Source organism: Erithacus rubecula, assembly GCF_903797595.1.
Source record: "Erithacus rubecula genome assembly, chromosome: 27".
In the NCBI taxonomy this organism is placed as follows: Eukaryota; Metazoa; Chordata; class Aves; order Passeriformes; family Muscicapidae; genus Erithacus; species Erithacus rubecula.
The window spans coordinates 3,051,912-3,065,001 of NC_136679.1; positions in this window are offsets into that span (position 1 = coordinate 3,051,912).

The following is a 13,090-nucleotide window of genomic DNA, read 5'->3' on the forward strand; positions in this document are numbered from 1 at the left end:
GGAACTGTGGAGCATTTTCCTATTTCTCAGATGCAGTTCTAAGACACAAAAAGCAAACAGCATGATTTCATCCTGTTTGCACTGCTGTTGTTCCCAAAGATAGAGGTGTGTTTCTCATTTTTAATCAATGCTTATAATAGCAATACTGCTCTTTCCCATTGGTAACAGGGAATGGTAATGGGTAATGTTCATCTGCTGTTCACATGAGAGAGTAAATATTTTTTCTCTTCCTTGTTGCTTGAGTCCTGCAGGAAAGCTGAGGAATGTGCTGATGTCATGTTTCCAGTCGATTCAACTGTGGCATGTAAAAGAGAACAAGCCCTAAACACCTCATGATACAAGCTTGGGCACACACAGGTGTCTTTCACATGCCCTGCCCTGGCTGGCAAATCTTCTCAGACCAGTTAGACCTCCCCCAGCTCCTCACTGTGATCTCCCAGGCAGTTAAAAAGCCCCTTTCCTTTTGAGTGGTCACAGAGACACACCTGTGTTCACAGCCCCCCACAAGCCACATATGCTTGCATTTCTTTCCTTTTAAACCTCAGTTCTGTCTTTCTTTTTTCTATCAATGTCCTGGAGCAGTGTCTTGGTTTGAAAGACAGATGTCTGCCTTGGAAGGTGGAAGCATCCCTTGAAATGGAAAATATGTCCCTCTGAATGATGATAACTTAGAAATTAAGGGGCTTTCAGGCAAAGATATGTGAAAAGGAACACCAGTTCTACACCAGAATGTGTATGTTTAACAAGGCAAACAAACACCATCACCGGCAGGAGCACCAAACAGCAGCAATACCAGTCCCAGCTGCTCTGGGCTGCAGGCAATTTCCCCTTGGGTGCAGTTCCTGGCACAGCCAGCAGGGGCGCTGCTGGCTCCTGGCCGGGCAGGGTGGGTGCGTTGATTGCCCAGCAGGGGGCGCTGTGGCGCGGGCTCGGCCGCGTCTCCCTCACGCTGTAATGGCGGCTCGGGCAGGGCAGGAGAGGGGAGGCGGCTCCCTTTGCAAAACTCACGGGGAGCAGCTGGGCTCAGTGCCACTCTGGGTGGTGAAATGTGCTGTAGCAGGAGCCTCGGAGTGGTGAGCTGGAACTGCAGAGGTGAGCAGACCCGGGTAGCAAACAAATCTCTGAAGCTCTGTCTGGAGGCACAGGCGAGGTTGGGTGGACACCAAGTGTTGAGTTAAATTGTAGCAAAAAGGCCTAAGCAGCAGCAGCAAACAGGGGGGCAGTGGTAGCTGGCCTCCCACAAGCAGCGAGGGACTTTCCCTCCCTGAAGGGAGAGGAGTTGGGGGTCCCAGGCTTTCCCCAAGGCACTAAAGGAGATGGGGAGGGTCCCTCCCAGGGAGACCTGGTGTAGAAATAGAAATGTCCCAGTTTGGGTCAGGAGAAGGAGTGAAAACCAAAACTCTGCAGTGGCAGCGAATTCTCCCCACAGCAGCAGCCAAGCACCAACATCACAACCATCTCCCCTCTGATCCCAGAGAAAGAGAGGGAGACAGAGAGACCAGGAGCCCCGAGCCCAGCCCCTGATCCCCATCTCAGTCTCATGATATCTCTGCACTTCCCCAGAGAAAGGCCCCCAGCTAAGAGACTGCAACCAGCTGCACCCCTTCCCCCCTCCTCCCCATCCTGGCCACATCTTTTCTCTCCTAAGTATCATCTTTCCCATCTCTTAGGCAACAAATGTGAGAAAAATTCCCTGAGAAGAAGAGAAAGAAAAGGGAAAGTGCCTAACCTCCAACAAGAGGAAATGAGAACAGAAGGACTCCTCCTTTCCTCTACAAATTGGTACCTAGGTAGGTGAAACCACATTTTGGAGGTAGTTTGTGCTGGTAGTTGGTTGCTGGAATTCTTCCTTCAGCCCTTGCTGAGAAGTCAACAATTTCCAAAAGAAACTATCTTGGCCATTCCAACATAATGCCTTTTCTCTCTGAAAAATCTGCATTGGTATTTTAAGAAAAAATTCTTCTTAGTGGGGAGGGCAGGTAGAGAAACAGCTCACTATGACTTCCTCCAGAACATACATCCAATTCCTTCACACATTTCCCAGGGGCTGTGTCCAAGGTTTTATTGATGGAAAGCTGGTTCTGGGATATATCTGTCAAGAAGGCAACTTTTCTCTTACAGGCTGTGATGGGAATGACCTTCTTTGCTGGACAGAAACATCCCACCCCAGCGTTCTAACAAAACAGAGGAGAGTTACTGGTGATGGATTCCCTGGACACACTACAGGTGGTCACAGAACAGTAGATACTGAAGGTGAAGCAGTAAGTCACAATGACAGCTATGGAGAGGACAATGAAAAGCACTGATTTGAAAAGCGAGCTGGAATAGCTGTTCAGGGAAGTCCCTGGGCTGCTGACACCTATAAGAAAAGGGAGTGACAGAAGAAATCAAGTGGCATTTATCTTTGTGTTTGTAGCCTTTGCCAGACAGATGACACTGGCCTGACTGGCAGTGCTGTGTTGAATGGCTCTGAGATTAATCCCCTGCAGCAATCCTTTCTTAGAAACTATGGGAAAATGACTGGGGACCCTGTGGACAGGAACTGGGGATACAATTAGAATAAATTGAGGAGTTGTATTGGCATCTTAGCAGGAGTTGTAACAGTATGGAAATGATAGAATGAATCACAGTTGCTGTTTGCTGCTCCCTGGATGGAATGCAGTTGGCATGACTGGAAACCTATTCCACCATGATTCCCCACACACACCTGCTATGGGGGATGGAATGGAGCGTGGGGCAGACAGAGCAGAGGCACCATGGCCAGGCTCTGCTGGAATCCATGCAGGGAGGGGAACTTGATGGTATTTTGTACTGATAAACTACATTCCACCTGTCAACCACCAGAGACAGGGAAAGTCACCCTCCTGCCGGGCCAGTGGAAAAATCCCTCTCCTTAGATGAACTTGCTTTATTAAAGCCTAATAATAATAATAATAATAATAATATTGATGTACCCCTCTATCCCAAAGTTACCCACCCCTGAGGTGTGACCTTCCCTCACTGAGCACGTGCTCTGTGTTCATTTGGGCTGTATGTTTAAAAACAAAGCAAGAGAATTTTACACTCATCAGTAACACAGACATGTATGACTAGAGTCACTCAGGTTCCACCCAAATGCAAAAAAATAGTATAAAAATAAGTGGAGAATGAGATAAAACTTAGAGAAGACACCATTATCTCTGCTGGGATCAGTGGATGGGCTTAACCTGTCTTCTCCCCCATAGGGAACCCATATTGGGTAAGCATCATCCTCTGTGTGTACTTAATATGTTTTTGGGGAATTGAGCTTGTCTGTGCATTTCTTCAAGTATACTTTTGCAGTCAGGCACTATCAGAGACAATCTGTGAACTTTAACGTGTCATGATTTTATATTAATGAGTGTTCTTCCAAAATTGTTTGTGAATCCCTCCCAGGTGCTGGCAGTCACGGGCAGCAGGGAACACACTCCAGTACAGGGGCAGACCTGCTGAGGGTCTCCCTGAGGCTGATGGTGTTTCCCTGACTGAGTCAGTCGAGCTGCCCTCAGATCCAGCAGGATGGCTCAGTGCAGGGTCCCCCTAAATGGGCACTGACAGGGTGGTTGGGCACAAGGGTCTCAGCTTTCCTGGGGCACTGACAGACAAATTAAACACTAAGGGTCAAGTAAACCTCCCCCCATTAAGGGTTGAGGAAGCCTCCTGTTTACATGTGACAGAACCAAAGGTGGGAATTGGGACAGTCCGGGGACAGCTGCCTGACCCTCTGGCATCTGTGGCTCCTGTATGGGCTGCCTTGGGCACTGTGCTCAGGAACACAAGCCCAGGGATGCATTTGCACAGGTCTCCTTATGCCTTCCATGAAAGTCTACACTAGGAAAGAAAGACATGAATGCTCAGTGCTCAAAAGAAGAACAACTGTATTTATTAACATGGAGCCAGAGCTGGGAGTGCAGAGGAGTTCTTCATCATGTCCTGGGATAGTCCATCTTTGCAGTGCAGTTCCTGGTGCAGTGCCACTCTTTCCTCAGATACAATTAATTGACTATTGTTATGTATTCCTGCACTGTTATTGTGAGACTCCCTAAACATCAGGAAGTACCCAAATGCAGATGAGTTCTGTTGCATTTTAGGCTATAGGTGAGTGGCAGAAAGGATAATGCAGCATAGTTCCTCATGCAATGAAGACACAAAAGAGAGAGAAAGAACTTTATTTAAAGAAACACTATATATATATATATTATCTATATATAGAATGTATAGGGTTGTACATGAAAAACAAAATAGAAAGGACTTATGGGTCCAAGAAGGCAACACCTCTCTGAAAATATACTTTCTGCAAAATATCACAAGACACTCACACGGCTCTCCCGCACCCTGCAGGTGTATAATCACTGTTATAAATTCTTGTCCTTGTGAAGCCTGAGAAAGGCAAGACTTCAAGGCTGCTTTTTCCCTGGTTCCCCACAGCATTCAACAGCAGCGTTCTGCCTTTCCAGGTAAAAACTGCAGCTCTTTCAGTGCTCATTGTATTTCTTTTTCACAATTTAATCACCAATGGTAACTAAGCACCACGTGACTGCTTGCTCCTTTCCCCTTCATTGAACTGGGGGAAGAATTAGAAGGATAAAAGTGAGAAAATTCATTAGTTTAATAAATAACTCAACACTTTAATAAATAAAGCAAACACTGCATGTGTGAGCAAAGCAAAGCAAGGAATTAATCAACTACTTCCCATCTACAGCCAAGAATTCGATCTATTCCAGAACAGCAGACATCAATCACGCTTAATGGTTACATAGAAATAAAAATGCCATCACTCAATATCCACCCTTTCTCTCCTCTTCCCCATCTTTATATGCTGAGGATGATGTCCTATGGCCTGAAACACCCCTCTGGTCAGTTGTGGTCAGCTGGACCAGCTTTGTTCTCTCCCAAATTTTGTGCACCCTCAGCTACTCACTGGTGGGTGGAATGAGGAGCAGTAGAGGCCTTGACTCCATGTAAGCACTCCTCAGCAATAACTCAAATATCCCTGAATTACTAACACTTCTTCCAGCATAGATTCAAAACATTGTCCCATTCTAGCTACTATGAAGAAAATTAACTCTACTCCTCCCACCTTTCTCCTGTCCCTTTTCCCATCTCTGCCCCTGCCTGTCCCTGTCCTCTCCTCGTCTGAGCTCCTGCCTGGCTGCAGAGGACTGGAATGGACTCACCCTTCCAGTGTTTTGTCTTTGCTCCAAGGTATTCTGAGCTGGGAAGATCTGATGTAGTCTGGGCATTCAGAACAATGAACACTGAGGTAAAATCTCAGTCTCAGTCAGTCTAATCTTCTAATTGCAATCAGGAAGGATGAGGATATAGGAAGGAGGGGCTAGAGGTGCTGCAAAGACCAAAGCAGATATTCCTCAGCTGCCCAAGGCTCTGTCCAAGTTTAGGACAAATTTGGGGAAAAAGAGCTCCAAAGGGTCCCCCCCCCCCCTTTTTTTTTTTACAACTCCTTCCTTCACTGAGCTCGGAAAGAATTTTTCTTCAGGGGAAAATGGAAAAAACTTTTTTATTAACAAAAATACAAAAGAAACACTTCCCAGCACAGACCCAGATGAGACGAACCCAGCCGGTCCTCGCCAGGAAGGGCGACAGAGCCTCCCAAGCCGACCTCCAGTGGTGGTTCCCGAAGTCCAGATCATCGTCCTCCGGAGTCGGTGCAAATCCCTGGAACAGGGAGAAGGGAGAGAGGGGGTGGGGCAGCTAGGAGCAAGCCAAAGCAAGCCCAAGACAAGCCAAAGCGAGCCCAAGACAAGCCAAAGCAGGGGTGCAGCCAAAACAGCTGGGGGGAAAGGGGAAAAGTGGCCAAAGCAGCCGGGGGAGGCAGCTGAGCAACAGCAGAGAGTGAGCGAACAGCCCAAGACCAAAGCACAGCAGCAGCCAGCCAGAAAACACCAGCCTAGATAAAACAGCCTGAGGGAGGGCCGGCAGCTGCATGGGGGAAGCAAGGAGAAGAGCCAGTCAAAACATCAACCCATAACAGCTCAAATATAAGGTTTATCCCCTCAACTGGTGGGGATTGGTGCAAATATTGGCTCTGCAGACAGTGCAGGACCCCAAACAAAAGCAAGTGGATATGGCCTGAAAAAACCTGTGGCTCCATGGAGAGTTCCCATTGGAGCAGATTCCTGACAGGAGCTGTGCTCCCATGCAGTGAGCAGCCCAGAACAGAGGAGGTTTTCTGGCAGAGCCTGTGTCCCACAGAGGAGCCACAGTGCCACAGTCTGTTCCTGAAGGGCTGCACCCCATGGAAAGGACCCATCCTGGATATGTTTTGAGGAACTGCAGCCAAATGGAAGAAGTTCACTGCACTGGAGAAGTTCATGAAATGTCATCCACACTGAAGCAGGAGAAGAGAATGAGAAGGAAGAAATGGTAGGGAAAAAATCTTTTGAAGTGATTGTAAGTGACATTACCCATCCCTGTGCAGTGATCAGGTGGAGGAGATGTTTCATGATTTGTTCTTATTTCTCACTAACCTATATTGATTTGATTAGCAATGACATAAATTCATTTCCCCAAGTCCATGAGTCTGACCATGATTGCACTGCTGGGACATCTCTCTGTCCTTATCTGGACCAACAAATCTTAATTGCACATTGTTCTTCATACCCAGTAGAGGAGCGCACTGAGAGAGCAGCTTGCTGAGCCCTTGGAAAAAACCAAAGGCAACTCACCACAGCTTCTCAACTCCTTCTTCCTCATCAGGTGCTCTGCAGCAGCCACCAAGATCAATGTCATCCCTGATGATCTGGTTCCATCCACCACAGCACTCTGGCAGCTACAACAACACATCCCCATCATCCCATGACTCTGTAGCCAAGGCACAGAGCAAAAGTGAGGCCATGCTGGACATGAGCCCAGGCAATGTGCACTAAACCTGCACTTGCCAAAACAGCCTGGGCAGTTCCCACAACAGATCCTCCTGCACCATAAATGGCAGCAGCCCTTCTCCCAGCCCTCCCTCCACTGCCTTTTAGTGCCACCAAGCCAGAGGGATGTTTCCTGCACCTGCCATTGCCTGACAAGAGCCCTGGGGACCAGCTGCTAGAAAGAAATGCTGAGACATCTGGCTTCCACACCTGTTGGTTTTTGATCCATTCTGCTGCAGAGCTGCTCCAGGGTGATTCTTGCTCTGCAGTAATACGTTGCTGCATCCTCCTGCTTTGCTGCCCGGATTTGTAGTGGGAATCTTTTCCGGACTCTCTCATCTTTTACCTTAAAACGATCCTGGAAACCTTCTCCATAGGTACCATCCTCCTTATAAATCCATTCCTGAGCGCCACTAGGGCCCTGACGGTACCACGACATGGTGTAGTACCGCATATTATCCCCCTCCATGCTACATGGGAGGGTGACTGCCTGTCCCTCATGCACACTCATATTTTTGGGCTGCAACAAGGTGGCTGCACCAGCGAGCGAGACGGCTGCAGAGAGCAAGAACAAGCCACAGTCACTCCAAGATTCAGCAGAGCTCAGGGCAATACTGGTGGGGCTTTCAACTGGCACTGGGCCAATGGGAGGACAAAATCCTCCTCTTTGAAGCCAGCTGACACAGATGGGCAGAGCTGGGAGCAGCTATCAAGGCTCACAGAGTAGGACATTCCTCAACTCCCTCCCTCCTTTTCCCTGTCAGGCAGGAAGATTTTCCTGATTTTCCCCAAAGAAGCAGGAAGCATTTGCACCATGGGTCGACAAATCCCTTTGTCCTTGCCAAGACAGGATGGTGAGGAACCCACTCTGCTGTCCCTGAAAGTGCTCTAGATGAGCCCAGCAGAGACGCAGGCCTGTCCCAGGCCATGGGGCTTGTGCCCTGTGCTGCCATCCTGCAGCTGCTGTGTGCCATAGGGGCCACAGTGCCCAGGAGCAGAGTGTCCAGTGCCAGGGCAAAGCGCTGGGCCCCAAGCTCTGAGTGCTGCAGGGAGGTGCCCTGCGTGTGCCCAGGCTGCAGAGGAGGCAGCTTGGATGGAGGTGACGAGCTGACAGGCACAAGAGGAGCAGGGCTGCTCTCAGCGTGCTCCACAGGCACGGCTGGGCAGCTGGAGCCGGCCAACAGGGGCGGCTGCAAGCGCCCAGCACAGCTCCCCAGAGCCCTGCAGAGCACAGGGCTCAGCTCCTGGCGCCAGCAGCCCTTCCCTGCACTTACCTACAATGGGCAAGAAGCCCACACACAGGGCACTCCACATGGCCAGGCCGCTCTGGCTCGCCTCTCTCCACCTTCTCTCTGCCTGCACAAGAGCTCTGCCCACACCTGCCCTGCCTGCGCCTCTGGCACTGCTCTCAGGGCCAGTCCCTCCTGCTCCCTCCCTCTGCCTGTCACACCACTGAGGGCGGGGCAGGATGCGAAGGGGGAGCAGAACTTGTAGCTCTCAGTGCTCTCCTGGCTGTCTCTCACTTTGTGTGGTCCTTGTCTTCATTTCAAGCCCTCTCCACATTCACACATTTTCTGTCACCCTGTGAATGACCCTCAGGCTCGGTTTGGAGTGGGCTACTAGGAGCACTAAATTGGGTAATAACCATTCCTAAACCATAACAGCCTTATTTGGCATCCAGTGCATGAAGGGTTGAGATAAGAAAGTGTGTTGGAAATAAACCTGATCTAAGGTATCTGATCATTAGGTATGTTATATATGGAGCCACTTGTGGCTGCTTGGTCTATTGCTGTGGCTGTGCTTCCTAAGCCTGTGTATGTTCCTAGAGGTGCTCCTCAGGATGATTCTGTGCAGGGCTGTGGGCATTGACAGGGGGATTGGGGAGAGGACAGAAACCCTCAATCTCTGGAGGTGGCTCCTGTCAAGTATTAGAGAAAGATGTTTTCCCAAGCATGATCTAGCAGTCCTCACAAGCAGGTGGAACACTATGGCCAGAGACCCTATTTGTCATCAAAATAAAAGTGTATGTACAAAATTCCTGTTAGAGGTGCCCGCTGATGAAGGCTGGGGTGTCTCTGCTCTGTCTCATTGCAGGTTGTGTTTCAATACAAGGTCACAAAAGAGGAAGTGCCCTGATTATGGGAGGCTTTGGCATAGCCAGGAGTCAGTTAAGGTTCTCCCTAGAGAAATCACAGAGTTGACATCTCTTTTCAAACTGTGCTTTGGAAACACAGACATTCCCAGGAGCTCTGCACTCCCTGGTCCTGAAGAGATTTGCAGGGGAAGATCAGGTTTCCAATACTTTACTTCAGACCGTATCTGCAACCTGAAATATGAGGGAGAGAGACAATTTGCCCTTAAAGTCAGATAATTAACCACTTTCCTAACGAGTTTCTGTGCTGTATATGCCATTCTCAGCTCCTTGTTGCCTCTGCTGATTTGTTCTGCACAAATTTAAGTGGGTGACTTGCTTGTGGGAGGTTTTCATAAAAGCAGTAGTGGAGATGTCCTGAATCAAGCCCATGTAGTTCTCCCTCCTGCACCCACTCAGGGCACACATCACTCACTGAATAAGATCCAGATCAAACCAAGTCTGTAGCTGAATTAACCTGCATATTGTGGTGCTCACTTAGGTGTGCCTTGGGTTTCCTCCTCTCATTTTCTACACACCTCTGATCATTACCAGCATTCTCCTCCCCTGCAGGGAGTATTTCCTGCCACTTGGAAAAGGGAAGTGCTTCCCACAGAATTCACCAAAACCCATAGTCTCTCACCTGTGAATCCAAGGCACAATCTGACAGAAAACACCATTCAGACTCCAAGTCTGCAATGGGAACTTACTGAGATATTGAGCCTGATCTGGACATAACACAGGCAGGAAGCCCAAGTGTGAGACTGCTGCAGTATTTGACATTGAGATTCCTAAGGAATTCTGAAAGCAGTGCTGCAAGTACTTCCCATATTCTACTCTGTTTCTCCTGTCAGAAATAATTTCCAGCTCTAAGGCTGCTTTAGTTTGAAGTTTCAAATAAAGCTTCTCTGAATCTCACTGGAGTTTGTCATCTCTTTCACACTCTTGATCTATGATTTTCTAAAGCCTCTGGATCACTTAGCAAGAGTTTCCACGTGCACCAGCTGGCAAGGACAGAATACAAATGAAGAGCAAAGAAATTTAATTTGTGACCTCTGCAGACACAAAATTTCTTGTGGGATCTGGGTGGTTTCTTTGGCTGTTATAGGTTTTTTTGTGTTTTTTCTCCTGTTTAATCTATTTCCTAGATTTCATGAATCTGAAAATATTGTGAGAATAGTGAACACTTTGGCCAGAAGGTGTCAGGAGAGATAAGAGAAAGAATGTCAGTTTACATCAATAGATCTAATTTTAATAGGAACCTTTTAGCATTTCAAGACACAAAACAGACACGTCAGATTATACCCAGCAGGTGCAGGAATATGATTATTCCATTATATTTTTAATGCTGTAAAAGACAGGAGAATGTTTCTCTGGTACATAAAGCTATTGAATATTGCCCATTCTCATGGAGATCCTCACAATGCTTTCTCATGTAACCTCTTAAAGAGAGGTTTATTCTTTCAGGATGCTTTTAATGTTCTCTGCCACAGGAGAGAGCTCTCACCATTTTAACTTCTTCAGTGGGGCAGGTACCGGATACTACACTCGATGTATGAGACTCACCAGGGGGAGGAAAAGTAAATGTGTTAGAGTGTGAAAATTTTCCTGAAATTGCAATAAAATTTTAATAGAAGTTCACATTGAAGGTGGTCTTGTTGCTGAAATTGTGGGAAAACACAAAAAGTCTATAACAGCATTTTTTTAGTGCTAGAGAATAAAGGCATTACTTTCTTTTGGCCAGGATGTGCAACAGAAATCATTCCAACCACACAATGCATGGGTTTGGCAGAGAATATCCTTTCATCACACATGAGTTTCAATGATTTTTTCTCCTGCTTGAAAACCCAGGGAAATTCAGGGTCCCCTGTTACAGTTTGTCGTACTTGATTTCCTATTGATCACTTCACCTTCAGTGTTATTTCAGTTCTCGTTCTTGGTTCTCTCCCCTCTCTTTTCCCACACCAAGTGTCTCTGACCATGTTAGGGGTGATGTTTGGAGTTAATGTTGATTAATGTTTATAAACTTTTCTGTATCTTCTGTGCTGCTCCCAGTCTGCTGAAATGTTCAGCTCAGCTCTGCAGAGCTCAAACAGTCCCTAGAAAAGAAAGTTCAGTTCCTTTCCCCCTGGCAAAGGTGAACAAAACCCCTCACAGAAGGTATATAAAGAAATGTTAAACTTCTCCTCATTTTCCTCAGTCTGAGAAAGATATCACAGAAATGCAGAACGATTGAGGTTGGAAGGGATCTCTGGAGGTAACTGGGTCTCCCCTGCTCTGGCAGGAGTGTCTGGAGCTGTTTGCCAAGGACCATGTGCAGGTGGCTTTTGAATATCTCCAGGGACAGTGGCTCAGCCTCTGGAGATTTTCAAAGGCTGTCTGAGCACAATCAAACATGGACACAAATGAATCTGCAGGAGATAAGAGGTAGTAGTGTAAAAATCTGAGACAGTCAAATGATGAATGAGTTCTGCTTTTAAACATCCTCCACTATTTTCTTATCATGGGATCCCTTACAGGACAATATTGCTTTTTCTGGTGTCAGGATAATTCCACATGCAAATGTGCTTCTTTGAACAGAGGGGATTTAATTTGGAGCACAGTATGTCTACAAAACTCTCCTCAGCTGGTATCAGCTGGGAGAGCTGCAGATTCTGTCCTCTTCTATGGAATTACCCACACTAACACAATCTTACTATTGCACTGGAAGCAGTTCTGTTCTCCTTTTTCCTTATGCTTCATGTCCTGCATGGCAAATGCCAGGTGAAAAGCCCCTGCTCAGTGGGGCAATCTGGGACCCTGCCATGACAGGGGGGCTTTAGGTCAATGAAACACTCACTGCCAGAGGTGTCAGCAAAAGCAGCTTTAATACAAATGTACCAAAGCGTGGCACAGTCTAACAGCAACGCTCACTCTGCAGCTCTGGTACATGGATGGAACAGGGAGAGGAACATGGAATAAGAATGAATTTGGAATGATTGATGTGGAGGCTGTGGGCAGGAAAAGGGGTTGAGCTGTAAAAGGAAATCCCTCCCATTGAGTCATGAAGTGCAGAAAGGTCCCCCTGCTTTCTAAACTCCTCCTCAGAGCAGGTGTGGATGGATCCAATCCTGGTCCCAGACTTCATCAAGACTTGATGACTATGAGATTATAACAGCATTTAATCATTGACCTTTCCCTCCTGTCCATCAGATTCCACTGCTTTTGTCTAAGGGAGCCTTCTCAAGTATAAATTTGCCTAAGAGATTGGGGGAAAGTGTGGAGTGCTTGAGGAAATGGTTCAGGGTGTCCTTGGAAATTCAGGATAAAAATCCTGGTGAAGAGATCCCCCCGAATTCTCTTGTGGTTTAGAATGCACTAAATGAGCATTTCACTGGATTAGGATTTGCCATGCAAATTTCCCTCAGCTGCTGCAAGGGCTGAGGGTCTTCTCTGGGTGTCTGCAGGGCCTGAGGCTCTTACCTGAGCAAACTGAATGCAGCACATCTTGCTGTGTGCTGTGCAGAGGCTCTCTTGAAGGCAGCAGGATCTCAGCCAAGGGCAGAAAAGCCTTATTTCCCCTGCAGGATGTGGTTAACTTGTTTTCTCAACAGCAGGGTTGGGCAGGGTTAATGCTGCCTGCTGTGAGTGAGTCACAAATGGTGACCACAGCATCCTGCCTGCAGCTTTGTGAGAGGGGGATGAGTCGGGGAAGGTGTGAGCAGGGCCTGTTAGGTCAGAACCAAGGTGGCCATGGAAACTATCACTCCATCAAACCACCCAAAATTACTTCCTGCTGGCCCATTGCTCCTATCCCTGAGTGCCAAACAGCAGCAGGGTTTCTTCTCTGCTGCTGGGAGCATTTTCCTCCCTCATGCCTTCAGCAAGGTCTCTCCTCCCTGAAGCTCCTGAATGTTCCAGAGAGACACTTCCCTGCACAGAGTCTGGAAAAGACACATTCAGCCAACAGGAAATCTACATTATCAAAGCTGTGTTTGTGATCCCAGTGGGCTTTAGGACAGCTGGATTTCAGCAATCTCCATCCCAGGTAGAGAAGAAAAACTGTGGAAAACAAAGAGAA